This window comes from Lepisosteus oculatus, chromosome 7 (genome assembly GCF_040954835.1).
Source record: "Lepisosteus oculatus isolate fLepOcu1 chromosome 7, fLepOcu1.hap2, whole genome shotgun sequence".
In the NCBI taxonomy this organism is placed as follows: Eukaryota; Metazoa; Chordata; class Actinopteri; order Semionotiformes; family Lepisosteidae; genus Lepisosteus; species Lepisosteus oculatus.
The window spans coordinates 5,176,182-5,194,096 of record NC_090702.1 but is presented as its reverse complement, the minus strand read 5'-3'; the positions used below and the strand labels follow the sequence as shown (position 1 = coordinate 5,194,096).

The 17,915-nt window shown below is 42.5% G+C and overlaps 1 long non-coding RNA gene across 1 annotated transcript; it reads right to left on the bottom strand.

Annotated features, from left to right (window-relative positions):
* Positions 1-14,484: 14,484 nt before the first annotated feature.
* Positions 14,485-16,170, bottom strand: LOC138240793 (uncharacterized). The gene is made up of 2 exons (XR_011190038.1): positions 15,791-16,170; positions 14,485-15,201 (listed from the first exon to the last, which is right to left on the bottom strand). It is a non-coding gene; the product is annotated as an uncharacterized lncRNA (long non-coding RNA).
* Positions 16,171-17,915: the final 1,745 nt, after the last annotated feature.

The window sequence follows — 17,915 nt, the reverse complement described above, 5'->3', positions numbered from 1 at the left end:
GGGTGGAGAGCCCTTCAGCATTAATAATAATGATGCAAGGGATCTGCATGTTTAACAGCAGGGTACGAAGATGGTATTCTAAAGCATGTAAAGTAGGTCACCTGCGTCTTCTGCTTTGTTTCAACCGAGTTTAACTTAAGCTTGAACTGAACTAATGTACTCTGTTAAATTGTTTTAGTTCCAGCTCATTATAACACGCGATTTCAAGCTACTTCCAAAGTTTTTCGAGCAGCTCGTCATTTCTGTTTCAGAACTCAAAACAATTTAAGATTCGGGTTTTAATTAGGCTGAGGTTCCTTATTAAAAGCTTGACCCAAACGAGCACTAAATCCATTTTTCTAGTTCATGACTAATAGTCCCTGTTTTTACTCTGTCAATCCAGATAAATGCACTTTTCTTTGAATAAAAAGCCAGTATGCCAACAATAAAAGACAACAGAATCAGAAATGATCACTAATATGAAACAGTTTCCTGTTAACTACTGTACACGGGGAGGGAATCAAGACATTTCGATTCATTTAAACTGAAGCTTAATTTCACCTTAATGTAGTGAATCATTTTGTAAGGGTATACACCAAATATAACTGCATATTGGCCCAGAGTCTCAAGTCCTTCTTTATTACTATAATGGACATGTGCATTGGATTAGCACAGAAATATGCACGTACTCTGTATGTAACCAGCATTTTTTTTTTCACAAAGAGTAGAGCGTTGCACAAGCGGATTTTAAAAAAAATAATATTGAAAATTAGTTTGCAAAGGCAAATACAACAAGTTTTATGCAGCTGTTTTCAAAGTCTTGGAATGCATCACCTCACAACATTGGCTACATTTCTGCTGGAAAAATAAGCACTTACCAAAATCACACTTGCCCGTCGACTCTCTCTTCCACGAATGCCTGCCGAGCCGGTGAGTGAGGCGTGATCTGGGCAGAATACCTTTCGATCAGGAACAGCGCCCGCATGTTAGTGAGAAGCCGGGAGTATAGCGATATGGCACAAAAGTTCCACCAAGCAACCTTGTTTGCAGGCAGAAGCTCAGGTGAAAATCTCAGGTTCTGTCTTTTCCGTGGCCATCGAGTTAATCATCTCAGTTTTAGTAGATTATATTCGTATCCATACTCCTGGACTGCAATGGGGTTCTGAATGAAATACGTCAGTAACATACAGTAATATAATCTGACGTTTGCAGTACTGCACATACAATTAAGTAATTTACTTTCACCTCGGCTCTTGACCAAGATGGATTCTTCTTTCAGCTGCAAATTTATGGTATGTACTGCTCACGTATTAAGTAAGCAGATTATTTAGCAAGTCTCTGTACTTCACACTATATTAACACAACTAAATTTTAAGAATTGTTGTTTTTTGGGGTGGGGAGGCAGTTGTTTCTATCCCAACCTCAACACAGTCTTAAACTCGAAATCTGGGCCTTATACACAGAAACTACAGTATACATATTGCACCTTTAATGTGATATTGGAAGTGTATGGAAACAGACTACCAATGGGTTAGTAAAATACATCACAGCACTTTCAGTAACCACTTATCCAATTCGGGGTCACAGTGGACCAGAGCCTACCCTAGGAAGGAAGGGAGGATACATCCCGGATGGGACCCTAGTTTATGACAGGGCACACACACTCACACCAGGGCCAATTTTCCTAGGAGCTAATAAACCTACTAGGATGTCATTGGACTGTGGGAGGAAACCAGAGCACCTGGAAGAAACCCATGGGTAGAACATGCAAACTCCACACAGATAGCAGCCTGGGTCCAGGATCGAACCCAAGGCCCCAGCGCTGTGAGGCAGCAGTGCTAACCACTGTAGCACCATGCTTACCTACAGTAAACAAAGAGAAAATGAATTCCGTGGTTTCTTTGTCTCTTTCTGCAGAGGTGCCGTCTTCCTCATGATACTGTAACGCAACCGGGGCTCAGGCGGGCGCCCTTGCCGCATCTGGTCGGCCCCATCCCGACTGGAGGCTCGAACCCGGGACTTCCGCGTCTCTCTGCAGCGACCTAGCCCCGTGAGCTAAAGAGAGATCTCTCTTCAGCCCAGTAGCTGTGGTCCTGCTATCACAGGGAAGGGCGGTGACGTCACCCGCTCTGGTATGCCGGCTCTTACACACAGTGCTTGTCGGCCGTAAGCGTTACACTCTCCCCCGCTTAAATCGCCCTCCCCGGCGAAGGGCTATCCCACCCCGCTTCTGACACCAATGTAACGCAACGGGGGCTCAGGCGGGCGCCCTTGCCGCATCTGGTCGGCCCCTGCACCGTCCGGGGCTCGAACCCGCGACTTCCGCGTCTCTCTGCAGCGACCTAGCCCCGTGAGCTAAAGAGAGATCTCTCCACAGCCCAGTAGCTGTGGTCCTGCTCACAGGGAAGGGCGGTGACGTCACCCGCTCTGGTACGCCGGCTCTTACACACAGTGCTTGTCGGCCGTAAGCGTTACAATACTATACGTTGTGGCTGATGAAGTGTTTGGGACTTTTGGAGCCACTGTCAATAAACGGGAATATCCTGTCATCCTGACAATCTAAAAGCCATAAAAATCAACAAAGAGCTGAATCATCATGTTCTTTCTCTCTCTGATTAGTGCCCAGTCGTTTAATAGCCTTTATCCTTACTAAGGCAATGCACCAGTTGTTGGAGAAACACAAATTTTGACCTACTGTAAATATCATGTTTGAATTTGGTACTGCCCTCACTTCTACACACCTCTACTTATTAAAAGTGTAAGCTGCCCATCATTCCTGCAAGTCTGCTCAATACTTTACTTTCAAGTGAAATGTTTTTTTTTAAATGGATTTCAAAGCAAGAACGTTGCATTGTCCTATGATCTTCTCAGGCAATGTGAGTAAAGGGGACAAAGTTAGTGGGGGACAGAGACAGGAACTTCAATATCCTGCAAAGACAAATGCTCGTTTCTAGAAATGGCAAGAATAAAAAAATATAAAAATACTAAGAAATGTTTTCTTTTTTACAGTGGTTTGTTATACAAATTTTGACTACTCCTCCTAGTGGGATTCTCCATAGTTAAAGCACAAGATCCCACTGTGTCCAGAATATTTTACCCAATTCTACCAGTAATCCATCAACCCTGGAACTTTTCCATTGTTGAGTTGCTCCACAGCCAGTCCCTGAAAAGAAATTTGTGACTCAGAGCTCCTTAACCTTTTCCAGTGGAACAAGTTGCAAGGAGGCAAATAACATTCTGGTACACAAGTACAGTTCACATTATATTTCACAGGCTTATTTTCAGATTCGCCAGACAAAAAAGGAGGGACTAAAATCAATCTTGGTAACAGATTTAGTCAAAAGGAGGTAACAAAATAGAAAGATACCCAGCACCTGGTTTTAGCTATTAAACGATGACCGCTCATCAAACAGTCCAAAGAAGTGTTCAATTGGCCTCCTTGTCTACGTGGTTCCCTTATCGTTTGAACATTACTTTGTCCAATGTGCTCTGGAACTATTTAGTCTTAGAAACCCCATACTTAGAATAATAAAATGATATACTGTACAGTAGGATCATAACTACAGTAGGATTCTGTGTTCACTTTGCATTTTCCAATTCTGCCACTCACATTTTTAAAAGAGTGTGAGTATATACTGTACATCTTCCTGATTAAAACTTTCAAATTAAAAGCTGTCAGTCATGGAGGAGGGGGGGGGGGGGGCAATTTTTTTGTTCCAGTGTCATAAATGAGCCTTTTTATTGAGAAGAAATAAGAACTGTATGAAGAATCAACAAGGAATCCCATTAAGGAGAGTAGAGAATATTCTGAATAGCTCTGTTGCCTGACAGGACTTTTTAGAAATCTTTTTAAGATTATTACAACCCAAAATTGACCATTGCAATTAAAGCTTGGCACTGATTCTGCAAGAAGGTTTATATTTGGCACTTTCTGCTAGAAATATTGCTACTTAATCTCCTGGTGTGTAAGTCCCTTTTTTCATATGGCCCCAGTCTCCCAGTTTTCTTCTGCTTAGTGTTGCATTTTCTCTTTTACGTGGTAGAGATTATCTGCCTTGCCATCATCTCCCAGCCAAGGTGATGTTCTGCCAGCATCCCAGCTTCAACCCATGGAAATAGAAGCTGAACCAAGTCACGAGTTCACTTTACACTGAAATCGGCAGGTAACTATCTAAATCGGTGGGTTTAAAGGAGGAATCCTATGTTCTCTGGTTGTCTCTGTCATTCCTTGAATTGCTTTTACAATGCTGGGTTTCGCATTTTGCCCAAACAAAATATTTTTAATTGTTTTCCCTTTTTCACCAGGGTGACAAGTCAAATCGGGGAAATAAGTCACAGATTCTGCTTAACCATGGCACAAAGTTTCACTTCATTTTGCATTTAGATGTTGAACATGTCTGGTAACAAAGCAGTCAATGGCTCATTTAGGCATTCTGCAGAATGAGATGCCAAGGAGTAGGAACTGCACTGTAGCTCGTCCTGTGGTTTACATGCATTTTTAAGCTTCGTTTAGCTTAACCTCTAAGCTAAATCACTGAGCCTCTTCTGTGTGTAGTGTACCAAAGGTACATGTCCTAGAATGGACAAATCAAAAAGACATTTGTGACTTGTACATAGGTTTGCTAAACATAGAAACCCCTATATTCAGTGTGTACCATCAAATCAGTATTTAAACAAAAGTCTACAGCTCATTGTACTTGCTAATTTGTAAATGGTACATAGTAATATATGGGACAAACAGAACCAAATAAAAAGTAGTCATATTAAAATGGCAGCAACAGAGCCATAAATACCAGATTTCCAGAGCTTTACCAAAAGCAGGAAGATAAAACGTTGTTATTGATTTTAGTATCTTTTTCTCATAAATGTATCAAAAATGTACAGTATAGAAATGTACAAATCATATATTCATCTGCCCAACAGTTCAATGGTAAGACGTAAATTGTATTCATAAATGATTCAAAAACCTTAATGTATCATGATAAAAGGAATTTAAATTAGATGACTCAAACATATCAGAACATATGTAGGGTGGGCTCATCGGAAATCAAGATCTTATTAATAGGAATATCATAAAGATCACAAAATTCAGATAACAATAAAAATGATTTACTATAGAAAGCAAAATTGCTAATGGGACTTAGCAAAGGAGAGACAATTACTGTGAAAGAATTTGATTTCCCTCAAATATATTTGTAAAGTATAGCGAAGCATTAGGGAAGAGGAAATATTAAACGGCTGTTTTCTTTACGTATTCTGTATATCAAGGCAATTAAAAGTATTGACTGGTCTTTTCAAAAGAGCAAAGAGGGAGAGGTGAGGGCAGCATCAGGGAGCTGTGATCACAAACTGGCAACTTCTGAAAGCAGAGTCATTCCAGGTCACGTTAAATGTACTTTTCTATCATGCTCTCCATGACATAACACCCTAGAGAGCTGCACAGAGTTAAAATCGAGCATTAAAACACAAACAAAAACAAAATCAATATCCATTAAAAGCAATTTCAGTCTCAACCGCCTAACCACTAACAGAATTCTATAAATGTGAAGCACAACAGCAAAAAGTAAAAAGATCCAGCTGTTTGTTTTTGTGTGTGTGTGTCATACACAGAAAGGCTGGACAAAATAAGTCTTTACTTGATGGGCTACTTTTTGTTCAGCCCAAAACATGTACCCCAGATTGAAAGCCCGAGATTGCTATGGAACTAATTAGAAACTAATAAGACAGTGCGTCTCAACTGAAGACAGCAGGTACATCTTTACACAAAGAGTAGCAGGTGTCTGGGGCTCATGATACATGCACTGCTTACAGTCAGACATGCTAGTCAGGGCCAGATGGACTCCCATCCTCTTACACCTTTCTTGTACTTGTAGATTGTGAAAACAGGGCTTATCAACTGCTTCTTCATTTAGCTCTTGCACAGCTCTTGGTTACTTCACCCCTTGGCTAACATAACCACACCTTTTGAGAATCCCTCGGTTTTCTAACCACTTCTTCCAATTCAGTGTCACAGAGGAGCTGAAGCCTATCCTGTCAAGAAACAGGCATAAGGCAGGATATACCCTGGATGGGAAGCCAGTCCATCGCAGGGCAGACAGATACAAACACACTCACACAAGGGCCAGTTAAACTTACCAGTAGGTGTTTGGACTGTGAGAGGAAACTGGAGTACCTGGAGGAAACCCACACAAACACAGACAGAACATGCAAACTCCACACAGATAGCACCCCAGGTCTTGAATTGAAACCTGGAGTCTCAGGGCAGCAATGCTAATCACTGGACCACTGCTTCACCCTTTGAAAAATCTTTAATTTAAAATATTTTTTCATAATTAAAAGAATATGAAGGAATCTATTATTTCCTCAATTAAGACACCAATTATGGAGCTGAGACCTTATCTGAAGAACCTAACAGAAGAGATATGAGTACTTAAGGAGCAACGTTGAAAGGATTATAATAGTACTGCTTGCATGGCCAGATATTGGCTTATTTTCCGGGATTTGGGTAACAATTTTGGCTTCTGAGCGCTTAACATGACTTTCTAAGCAATGTTTTCCCCACAGGAACAAAGAGCTCCAGTTCTGAACCAAATCATTTTAGTCAAAACATTTTAACAGCTCTCAACCCCTATAAAGGCTGTTTTTAGTTTATTTCTCTTTTCTGTAGGTGTATCTACAATAGAGATGCACATATTAAGTTGCTGAGGAACATTTCTTTCCCAGACGTCTTTTTTTTTAAATGACGTGAAGGTTTTTTTTTTTAAATACAAGCTCAGGAGGAACGACTCCTGAATGAGCAAGCAAGTTCTGCTTCACCTCTGCAGCCCTCATTTCTTACCCTCCATGATATCATTTCCTCAGAAAAGCTATAAATACCTTATTACGTTCCTTTCATTCACCCCTCCTACAGTCCTTCTCTAACTTTACAGCTACCCCTCTGTTAACGCCTCACTCTGCAAAGGGATGCTGACTTCCTGTTATACAGCTGAATGGACGGGCCCCAGCCAGACGAGTTAAGCCAAAACGACCTACAGTATGTGTAACTTGTCAACAGATATTCCTACAAACACTTTTATTTTGGGGTGTAGTTATTCCCTGTGAACTTCATCTAAAATGATCATGAACAACAAATTTTGAATCTGTAACTCAGTTAGCTAAACATCACTATCTTCGGTGGGAATAGGAATTTGATGTAATGTAGAAACTTCTCCAGGAATTCAACATCTTGAACATGGTTTAAAATCATTTATACCACTAAGAGACTGAGGCAGTAAAATGAATGAGTATATACAGTAGCAGTACCGACAGACACACACACATGTACATGGGGGACAGTACAGTGGTCAGCATTGCTACCTCTCAGTGCTGGGGCCTAGGGTTCAATTCCAGACCTGGGGTGCTGTCTGTGGTGGAGTTTGCATGGAGTCTCCCATTGTTCCCGTGGGTTTCCTCCAGTTGCTCTGGTTTCCTCCCACAGTCTAAAGACATACTGGTAGGTCAATTGGCTTCTGGGAAAACTGAATGTAGTCTGAGTATAAAAGGACTGATTAAAGGAGAGGAATATGTAGCGACTGACCACATAATTCGATTCAAGCCTTCATGCAACCAGGTTGGTATAACCCGGAGCACATTTTAACAGTCTTTACATTGCTGGCTGGGAGGAATAAGGGAGGGTACATGTGTAAACGCTAAGGATGAGGCTTGAACTAAAAATGACGTGTCTCTGTTGCTCCCACCCACACACATGTAAATCCATTACAGGGCACAATGCACAAATCCTGACCCTCAACTTGACCCTCAGTCATAGAAGAGTGAATATTTCTGCATGTTTGGGGTATGTTGCCATGCAATGTGGCGACCATAATGTGTGGAGTCCGTATGTTCTCCCCGAGTTTGCGTGTGTGTTCTGCCACAGTCCAAAGACAAAACGTACCAGTAGGTCAGTGGGCTTCTGGGGAAATTGGTTCTGGTGGGAGTGCGCATTTGTGTCTGTGTGCGCCCTGCGATGGACTGGTGTCCCATCCAGGGTGTACCCTGCCTTGTACTTGTTGCTTGCCAGCTCCCCTACAACACTGAATGGCATAAAGCAGTTTGAAAATGGATAGATGGCCTATGAGAGGCCGGAGCCACGCAGAATCCTAAAAGGCCCAAGGGATATTTCTAAATCAATTCTGACAGAAGCAACAAGCTATTGCAACATTTTAAAATCTGTTTGGTTTCTGTGGGACAAATTAACACGAAAGCCTAAGCAGCATAACCTGTAAAGAAGAGGTTTCATCAGCATGAAATATTACAACAATGTGAACTAAAATTTAACTATTTGCTGTCAGGGCTTTTTCACCCTGACAAGCCATCTGACAGAATTGTATGTTGCTGGGGTTTTTTATGACTTGTAATGTAAATAACCGCATTAGACTTATTCTGAAATTTGTTAGACCAATGCACATACTGTATTGCTAAATATTACAATTACACTTTTCCCTGAGTAAATAATACACTTTTATGAAGTCATGGACAAAAACACATAGGTGTCATTTGGAAAATGGGTGCTATTCACCAATTCATTTTAATAAAACGTGTTTATTAAATTACATCGATGTACCAATAACGATTACTGAATACAGCCGGCAAGCGCAAAGACAGGTGAACCCGCCTGAAGTCAAACAGGGTCATTTCTGAAGACTGCAGCTCCAAAGGTTATCTACCGTAGTTGCACTCATTAAGCTCTATAGAGTTGATAACATTCACACCACTGAGAGCTTAAATTTTACTGAAAAATCATACATTTTACTTAAATTCTATAGCCTTTGGAAGAAAGGAACAGGAACGTATAAGGAACATTGCACTTTAAAACACTAGGGAAGAATGTTATTGCGCTGTCTTCCCTAACGCAAGCAATTCTGCACGCAGGCTGAATGATTCATGCCTCCACATGCTACTCCGGAGAGCCACGGCGCTGACACCCATGCACTCCGTGTAAAGGCAATTGCTACGTGGGAGGCATCTCAAGGTCACCCAATGTTTCGCTGAAGAACTGGTCTCGGATGACAATTTACGAATGCCGCCTCGGTAAATGACGTGAATAAATTCCGTACGCGAAACTGTTACTAGAGAGAGGTAAGGTAGGTGTCAACATGCCTGCTGTAAACTCCCTTTTGAAAGTACTTTTAGTAATTCCACCTTTTTTTTCTGGTATTGAAATAATCAGGAGATTCAAAATCTGAACAAAAACAGCCTAAAGGGGTATAAAAGCCTTCTTCGGTTGGTCATGTTTGACCAGCTGTTTTTATTTTCTTTGCTTCAGATAACAGAACAAAAAAAAAAACGAAACACATACTTCGTAACACTTTGAATATTGCTGTTTGTTCTGCAGTGACGTCGTGTTGTACACTACTCACTTTATTCCTTACGATTTTCGGTGTAATGCAGCTTCACAAGAAAAAAATTAAAAGGTGTATTCAATCATTAGGAAAGGCCCATTTACAGAGGGAAAATAAACTGTAATCCTATTGCAGGTGTTGAATCTACTCTTAGGGTAATTGGAAGGCAGCATTGAAAGTATCAGAACAGCAGTTCATTTCCACACTGATATACAATAAGCCCTAAGGATTAGGCATGCCCAGCAAACAGCATGATGGCACAATGGTTTACAGTGCTTCCTCAAAGCCCTTGAGTCCTGGGTTTGAGTACAGAGCACCTTCTGGTAGAACTTGCATGTTCGCCCAGGCTGCTGGGTTAGACCCTGGGTTGGACGTAATGGCTCTGGGTGGCAGACGGATAATTATGCTGACCCAAGACTTGTGTTCACCAGCCTGTGACATGCCTGACACAGGGCAACAAGTACTTGCTTCAAGCACAAAAGCAAGGGCTCCTCTGCCAAAGGGATGCTGTGAGAGACAATGACAAGAAAACTAGCCCATTGCATCAATATTACATTATTTTATGTAATATTATATCAGCGTCACATTTTACCTTCTCAGGAGGTCCTCGTCACATCATACTGCAGAGCCTAGCAGCACAAGCAAAAATGTGGGGAAACCATCCTTTGGACAAATGTTCTCACAAAGCAGAACACAGGCTGGACATAAACCCTTCTTTTGTCAGATTCCAGACCATTAGAAACGACATGATATTCCAGAACAAATAAAATGCAAAGATCTGCAATTTCAATACCATCACCCAAATGAATTACAAATGCCAGAGCATTAAAAATGAGTTTTAAGTAGAACACACAACTCTGTATAGCAAAGCTGGTCATGCCTGAGCACAGCGTGTGTCTGTCCTGAGTAAAAATGAAACAAAGGAATGTCTTATCCGTTTTATAAAACTGTTATTGATCAGTTATTTGCATGTCATTATCTGCATTCAACAGTTGTTCATTACAGAGAGGGCTATAGAGAAATATTTTTTCTTTAATAAGGGACATGAAACACAAGGCACTCTTTTATCAGTAACTCAGCACTGTCAGGCAAATGCAAAAATGAAGTCTACTGGCGAGTTATTTTCTCAGTTAAAGGAGGCTTGCATTGCTACTTCAAGACTGGTACATCCTTTCAGATATTACTTTTTGTCTGCTGCTTCTTTTTCTGTGCTACGCTAATAGTGGGAAAAGAGTTGAGTGGTGAGTTTAAAATGCAGGTAGGCAATCTTTCATTGACACGGTAATTTCCTTGCCTGGTGCTAGCCAAGCGCTAACAATACTCACCCATCTCCCATCCCAGCCTGAGTGAAAGGACCTTTAATAAGATTGTAAATAAAATCAAGACTGAGAAATTCGTTTTTTCAGCCCAGCAATCACCGGTCCAACACCTGCTGTAAATAGTCTCTGGGAGCTGTGCGCATGGACTGCCCACACTTGAGAATCAACAGAAGCAAACGGGAATGCAATTTAAACAGCTGGACACCATCGAATCAATGATATCATCCTCCTGTTTTCGAAATAAATGCTTCATGGAGTTCAGGGTCAAAGGTGACCTGGAAGCAACAGGCACATGGCAGGATACACCCTGAACTGCACGCCAGTCCATCACAGGGCACATACAGACCCAAAGGCACACACTCACAGCAGGGCCAGTTTTCCCAGCAGGCAATTAACCCGTCAGGATGCCTTGGGACTGTGGGAGGACATCAGGACACCGGGAGGAAACCCACACAAACACAGGGGAGACCATGCAAACTCCACACAGAGAGCACCCCAGGAATTGAACCCAGGGCTCCATGTATATTAATATATCATTAAATATCCTTGCAGACTAACACCTAATACATATGTGTCAAGGATAAGACTCCAATATTAAAAGTCTAGATGAAACTCCAATATTAAAATATGAGGGTGGAAGGGATGGACTTTAACAGTCAAATTGTCTTAATATTGAGCCTGTCCTTTATAGAGTTGTTGATATTTTCTTGTATTTTATTTACAAAAGGCCTGTTTTTTTGTATATTTAATAGAATGCTATCAATGCCTCAAAACAGGTAGATAGTTTTGGGAGGAAACCCACATGAACACAGGGGAGAACATGCAACCTCCACACAGACAGCACCCCAAGTATGGAATTGAACCCTTGGGCCCCAGCACAACGAGGCAGCACTGCTAATGACTGCACCACCGTATTGTCTCGAAACAATAATTGGGATTATTTTTTCCCCCCATTCCTTAATTTATGTAAAATGAGGGGAAAAATAAATTCTTAGAAACAAAAAAGAAATAGGAAAACCATAGTTTATGTGCAGGTCTGCTCTGAGGTGCAGCTTCAATATGTAGCCGTGACAAACTTGTGCTGTATTTTCCCCCCACACAGGGCTATAAACAAGAGAAATCTAATTTATTACCTCAGGTTTAATAGTCTGAAGCAGATTTATTTTTGCACCGGCTGAAATGATCCGAAGAATGATCACGTGCTCAGTTGAGCCACTGCTTGCCTGAGCTTATTACAATTTGAAGCTGGACTCTCCTCGTTTGTTTAGACACACATTCCAGACACAAGAAGAGGTTAAAGAAAGAAGTGCCTTTTCAGGGTGCACTACGGTCACCATCAATCACACATTTGTTTTAGTAGAGGTACTTTACAGTATCTTACCTGGTCTGTACAGCACATTAGTACCAAGCAGGAAAGGAACCTGTGAAACACACAGAAGGTGCTTCCCTCCGCCCTGAGTGAGGATCCCATCAAAAACCAAGGATTGCAGACTCCTGGAAAGCCTTGAGCCTACCGCATTTCTTACCAAACCATCTATCCCTTCTCTAACCCTTCTTCCCATGCAGAGTGGCAGGAGAGCCATGCTAGACTCACCCTGGACTGCAGTCTATCGCAGGGCAGAGACAAACCCTCTCACACCAGGGCCAATTTTCCCAGAAGCCAATTAACCCACCAGCATGCCTTCGGACTGTGGGGAGGAAACCGTATGCAAACTCCCACCAACACGAGGAGACCATACAAACTCCACACAGATAGCAACCCGACGTAGGGACTTAACAAAAGTACCCCGTTCTGCAAGACAGCAACACTAGCCACTGTGCTGACCTACTGTACTTTAATTTGAAAAATACAAGAATACCTTTACAAATTTAGAATTGAAAATGTCTAGAAACAAAGCTGATCTAGTGGGGGAAAAAAGATTCTCACTGCTGTTTTTCCAAGACAAAATGAACTACTCAAGCACTTGTTGCAATTGTTCAATATTTGTAACCATTAATGAAGCAGTGATTAGATGTTGAGGCAATATTTGTAGTTGTGTGGAGCAGCTCCCCTGCCTTTTATTGTGACTTCATAATGGAGATTACCAACTCTTTTGAACAACGGATACTTAAAACCATTGACATTGATGATGAATGGTTCAGACGAATAAGGCATCATTTTATTGTATTCTGTGTAATGACCACTTATGCCGAATATCAAAAGAAACTTAACACCATGCGTATTGTTAGGCAGTGTGCAGAACTGGATAGGTTTTTGCCGTCATAATTAAGAATTAAGTGAGTCATTGATAACTGATTTGACTTTGACTTCAAGTAGCTTCAGCTGTTACAATAAGTACTAAATCAACTCATTAGCTTGGGCTGACTGTGCCCAAATGATGAAGTGGTTTAACTTCTTGAATGTTATCAGGAAAGAAGGAACTCACCTCTCCTAGGAAGGGGTGGAAGTCAATTCAGGCAGACTCAGTTTTCTACTGAACAAAACCTGGCTTTTTAAGTGATCTGGTCTTTAGAATTTTACCTTCCTGGTCAGAGTCAAAAAATGACTGTAGGTATTCAATTAAATGCACAGCATAGATATCATTAAGATATCAAACTGAAAAGGCTGCTGAAAAATACTAGGGCCAAACAAAACTAAAACTGCTGCAATAAAGGATCAGAATGGCATTTAAGCAATGAGGACTGCACAGTGTTTTTGCAATTTCCTTAATCTTTTATATTTCTTGTTTGCTGGTGCAGTCAGCACTTTTTTCTTTCTTAATTAGATAAGAGGTTTTCATAAGACCTTTTACAGTTGAATCCTGAATAAAGATCCTTCAGTACAAGTAGTTACCTATAAACCATCAAACTTGATCAAAAGTCTTAACAATTAAAGTCCCATGCTGCTTAAATAATTAGACCAGCTTTGTAAAAGAGAGCTCATGTATAACAAAAGGGCAGAAGACACCATACCCACAAGGAATCAATTCCAACACCCCAGATGTCTCAGAAATGAACAAAGACTTCTTAGCAAAGATTTATTGATGATGTTAATGGGATTCCGATAGCCAAGAAACTAGAATGGAAATCTCACTGGCTGGTGTTGGTCACATCTTGCTGAGAACTCCCTCTTGCTGCAAGAGATGATCATTTAGCTGGGAAAACAACCATATGAGAGACAGAAACAGTGCAGAATCACACGATACATATTAAGGAGTGCCTTAATGAAGGACATCAAAGCAAAATACACATGACATAAACCAATCCTTTATGTGCCTGAGATAGTCAACTGTTGTGTCACTTCAGAACGTCTGCACAACTGCACAGAATTCATTCAGAAAGCACAAACTAAGCTAATTCTGCTTGTTTTCATGTTGGTTTTTCAAACTTCATTTTTTTAGTTGTATTGTACCATACACTTCTGCTTAGTCACATCCCCTTAAGAAAATCTTATTTTTAATCAATTCACATACAGTGAAGACATTTCGCCATTGCTAAGAGCCTTTGTTTCAAATTGACCTGATCGGGGAATAAAGAAACACTCTTTCTGAAAGAGTGTTTTGAATTTATTTTTTGTAATTCTTAATGCACGATGCCCTCCGTGATAACAGATGGGAGAAATTAACATCCATGAAGCCCGAGGGCGACATCAAATCGATAAAAAATAAATGGTTACTTTTTATTATTATTATTTTATTATTTATTTTTTATTACCACACTGCTTAACGTTTATCAAGATGGTAAAAGGAGTTTCACTAATCACACATAGGTATCTTTGCCATGCACAGAGGGGAATTTCAAACACGAAACTCTAGAAGCACAAAATGTTAAGTAAACGAGAAGTTTATTACGTGTGCAAGATCTCTTTGACAAGACATTACCGAATACACTTCGCATACAATGCAATACACCGCATGAAGATAGCCACATCTTGTGACGGCAATTAACATTTTTTTAAGAAGGCAGAGCACCTGCACAGTATGCGCACACACACACACACGGGTAAATGTGAAACTGCGACAGGACGATCAGGAAAGCGTGAAGACGAGACCCATTTGATGGCCGAGGAGACTTCGCTTGAAGTCAGCCAGCGCGCAAAAAAAAATAAAAATAAAAATCGGAGCTCTTCCATTCCAACTCACGCACGAAAACGATACGGAACCTCCACGTTTCAGACCCCCCCGGCCCCCCATAAATCTACACTTAAAAAAAAAAGGGGGAATAAAAATCCAAATGGACCGTCCTCACACAGCCTCGGCCTGTGCCTTCGTGCACAACCCCTTCCCCGAAACCCAAGAGCCCCCGATAAACAAAGGAGTCCCCCCCCCTTCATCCTCCTCCTCCTCCTCCCTCCGTGGCGGTTCCTGTCGTGGTCTTCGTGTCCGCAGCGCGTCGCCAGCACTAGCAAGGCAGTAGCTTGCGCAGTCACCTCCATAGCGGGCAATGTCACAACCCAACCAACAGCACAAACTACTACCTCAGCCAGGGGTCTGGTGTGTCCAACGGCGGCCATGGGGCTGTGGAGCGCAGGCGGGAGGTGGGGACTGGGGGGGGAAGGAGGTTGCGATGAGAAAGAAAGATGAAAATAAGACGCTAGAGGCCCCAGATCCTTCTTCTTTTTTCGCTATCTCCTGCAGACATCAGCCTTCCTCCTCCTCCTCCTCCTCCTCGGGTGTTGAAAGACCAGGGAAATCCCCGCCCAGTACCTCCTCCTCCCCCCCGCCCCCCTCCTCGCCTCGCCTGACCCGGGGCCGAGAAGAGACGAGCTTCCTTTTCTTCTTCCTCCTCTTCCTCCCCCCCGTTAAAAAAAAAAACAGGACTAATTGCCAAATCCCAACCCAACCCGCACCCCCTACCCCGCTTTCCAACCCGCGTCCCGCCGGCCAGACCCCCCGGGCAAACGAGAAACCGGAGACAGGGGGATAAAATTAAGACACGGGAGCGCTCTTCTGCTACGAATGCCATCTTCCCCCCCACATAAAATGAAACGATTAAGGTCCATCGTGTCCCAATCCGGTAACGCAAACATTATTTGAGGTCTCTGACCGCCGCCCCTGTCCCGAGTTTCCATCTCTGCTGAAAGACCGGATGGTCGGAACAAATCACGAAAAATAATAATACAAAAACACGCACCTCCGCAGACCAGAACTGTGCCGAGGCGATCACTGACACTTCGCACAAAAAGAAGAGAGGGGAGGATTTAGAGAGATGACGTTTTCAGCCGCAGAGGTTATTCCCACATTCATCCTGATCCGTGAGACCCGGCGAACACGTGTAGTAATTAATTACCTACCCGCAGCCGGCGGGGAGTGAAAATCCCGTCCCTGAATACAGTATAACAGCGCCGTGAACGCTTGCAAAACGTGACGACGAAAAAAATATACATCTTGTCCTTGCCTACGAAGAGCCCGATCGCTCCTGAAACACGAGGTATTAATACCGATGCGCCGCAAACGTGACAACTGTCAGATTTTCACATTTTAGGTGCCGATCCACTTTTCCGCCACCCCCCCCCCCCCCTGATTAAAAAAAAAACGATCATTTTTTAAATGATTTTATGCCGCTGGTGGTCTTATATTTGTAAAGTGCATGCTCGTAACTGCAGGATTGCAGCGCTGAAGCCCTCTCCCTCTCGGCCCATGCGGAGGCAATGCTCCAGTCTGACGGGTTTGCACGTTTCTGCGGCGCTCCTACCGGCACCTCGACATCTCGCAGGTCTATCTGATCCTAATCCGTCTCTTTTTTTTCCTCCCCTCTCTCTCTCTCTGTCTCACCCGAGTGCATACATGGTGCATGCACGATGCACCGCGGAGGAGCTCAAAAGCCTCTTCCTTCCTCTCCCCCGTGTCTGACCGAGGCCAGCCGTCTCCAGCAGTTCCCCCACCTTCGGCAACCAGCCCACCAACCTCTCGCCAGCACATCCTTCCCTGCCTCTCCTCCCCGGAGCCCGGCTCTTCTGACTCCGGTCTCTCAGGTCTGCTCCGGATAAAATTCGCGGGAAACGTCAGACGAGGCGTGCGACACCATGTGACCGGCTGCACCGCGCTGGGTTGTGGGAAACGTAGTTCTTTTAAGGCCAGTGTGGTATTTTTTCTTTTTAAGCCTTTCTTTTTACAGTGGTCTTATTTTGGGGGTAAAAAAATATCGAGGGACAACTGAATTGGATTAAATAACGAAACTGTAAATAGAAATAGAAAGAGATACAAGGTCTCACATCATTCTAAAGCTCAGAAGGGCAGTTCCTATCTCACTGCTGTTTTTTGAAGCTCATGTTGATGTTTTTGGCACCATAGGATGATTAAAAATACATGCACTGTAGTTCATATACAGTACAGGTTTTGGTGTCCGCAAATGTAGGAAAAATTAAGGTAAACACTGAAACTAATAATAATCCCTTACATTTATATAGCGCTTTTCTGGACACTCCACTCAAAGTGCTTTACCAGTGTGCAGCTCCCACCTGGACGATGTGACATCAGCCACAGAGCACCTGTAGTTTCCCACACACCAGCTCTCAGTGGTGAGGAGAACAGAGTGATGAAAACAGTTCAGAGATGGAGATTATTAGGAAGCCATGATTGGTAAAGGCCAGGGGGAAATTTGGCCAGAACGCCGGGGTTACACCCTTACTCTTTTCGAGAAACACCCTGGACTCACACCTGCTCATCTTCAGTGGGTTGCTAGTTGTGAGCTGCAGGGTGATATAGCTGCTGGCAAATTATTTTCACAGACTTGTGAATAGAGGTTTCATGCATTAGTTGTATCCGAAATGAAAATTCTCAACACTTCTATTAAGTCCTAATATCTGCAAGAGCCTTACTTGCTTCTTGGCACTTTAAACAACTTGATTTGGACCTTATCGTTCCCTGAGAGTCACTGCTGCTAATTTACTGCAGCACCGATTCCAGAACCAAAAGCTCTCCCTTCTCAAAGAAATGCTACCCCACACCCCGTCCTGCAGTTCGGCACATCAAGAGATTGAGTTTGAGACGTCACCTAAAACACGTAACCCGGCTTTCAAAGCGCTCGGCGCTGGTGCAAAATCAAAATCCCTTAATTAAAAAAATATATATACACAAATTAACGCGCTTTATTTCTTCTCCAAATCATCCAACTTATTTCGTCTTCAAATCGACTGGCGGCTTTCTCCCGTCCACAAAACCCTTGATGCGTCAAATCGCAGGAAAACAGGGGCTCCGGAGCTAAAACGTTTCGTATCGACAAAATTTGATGCTGTGCGGATATTTGTAATAGAATG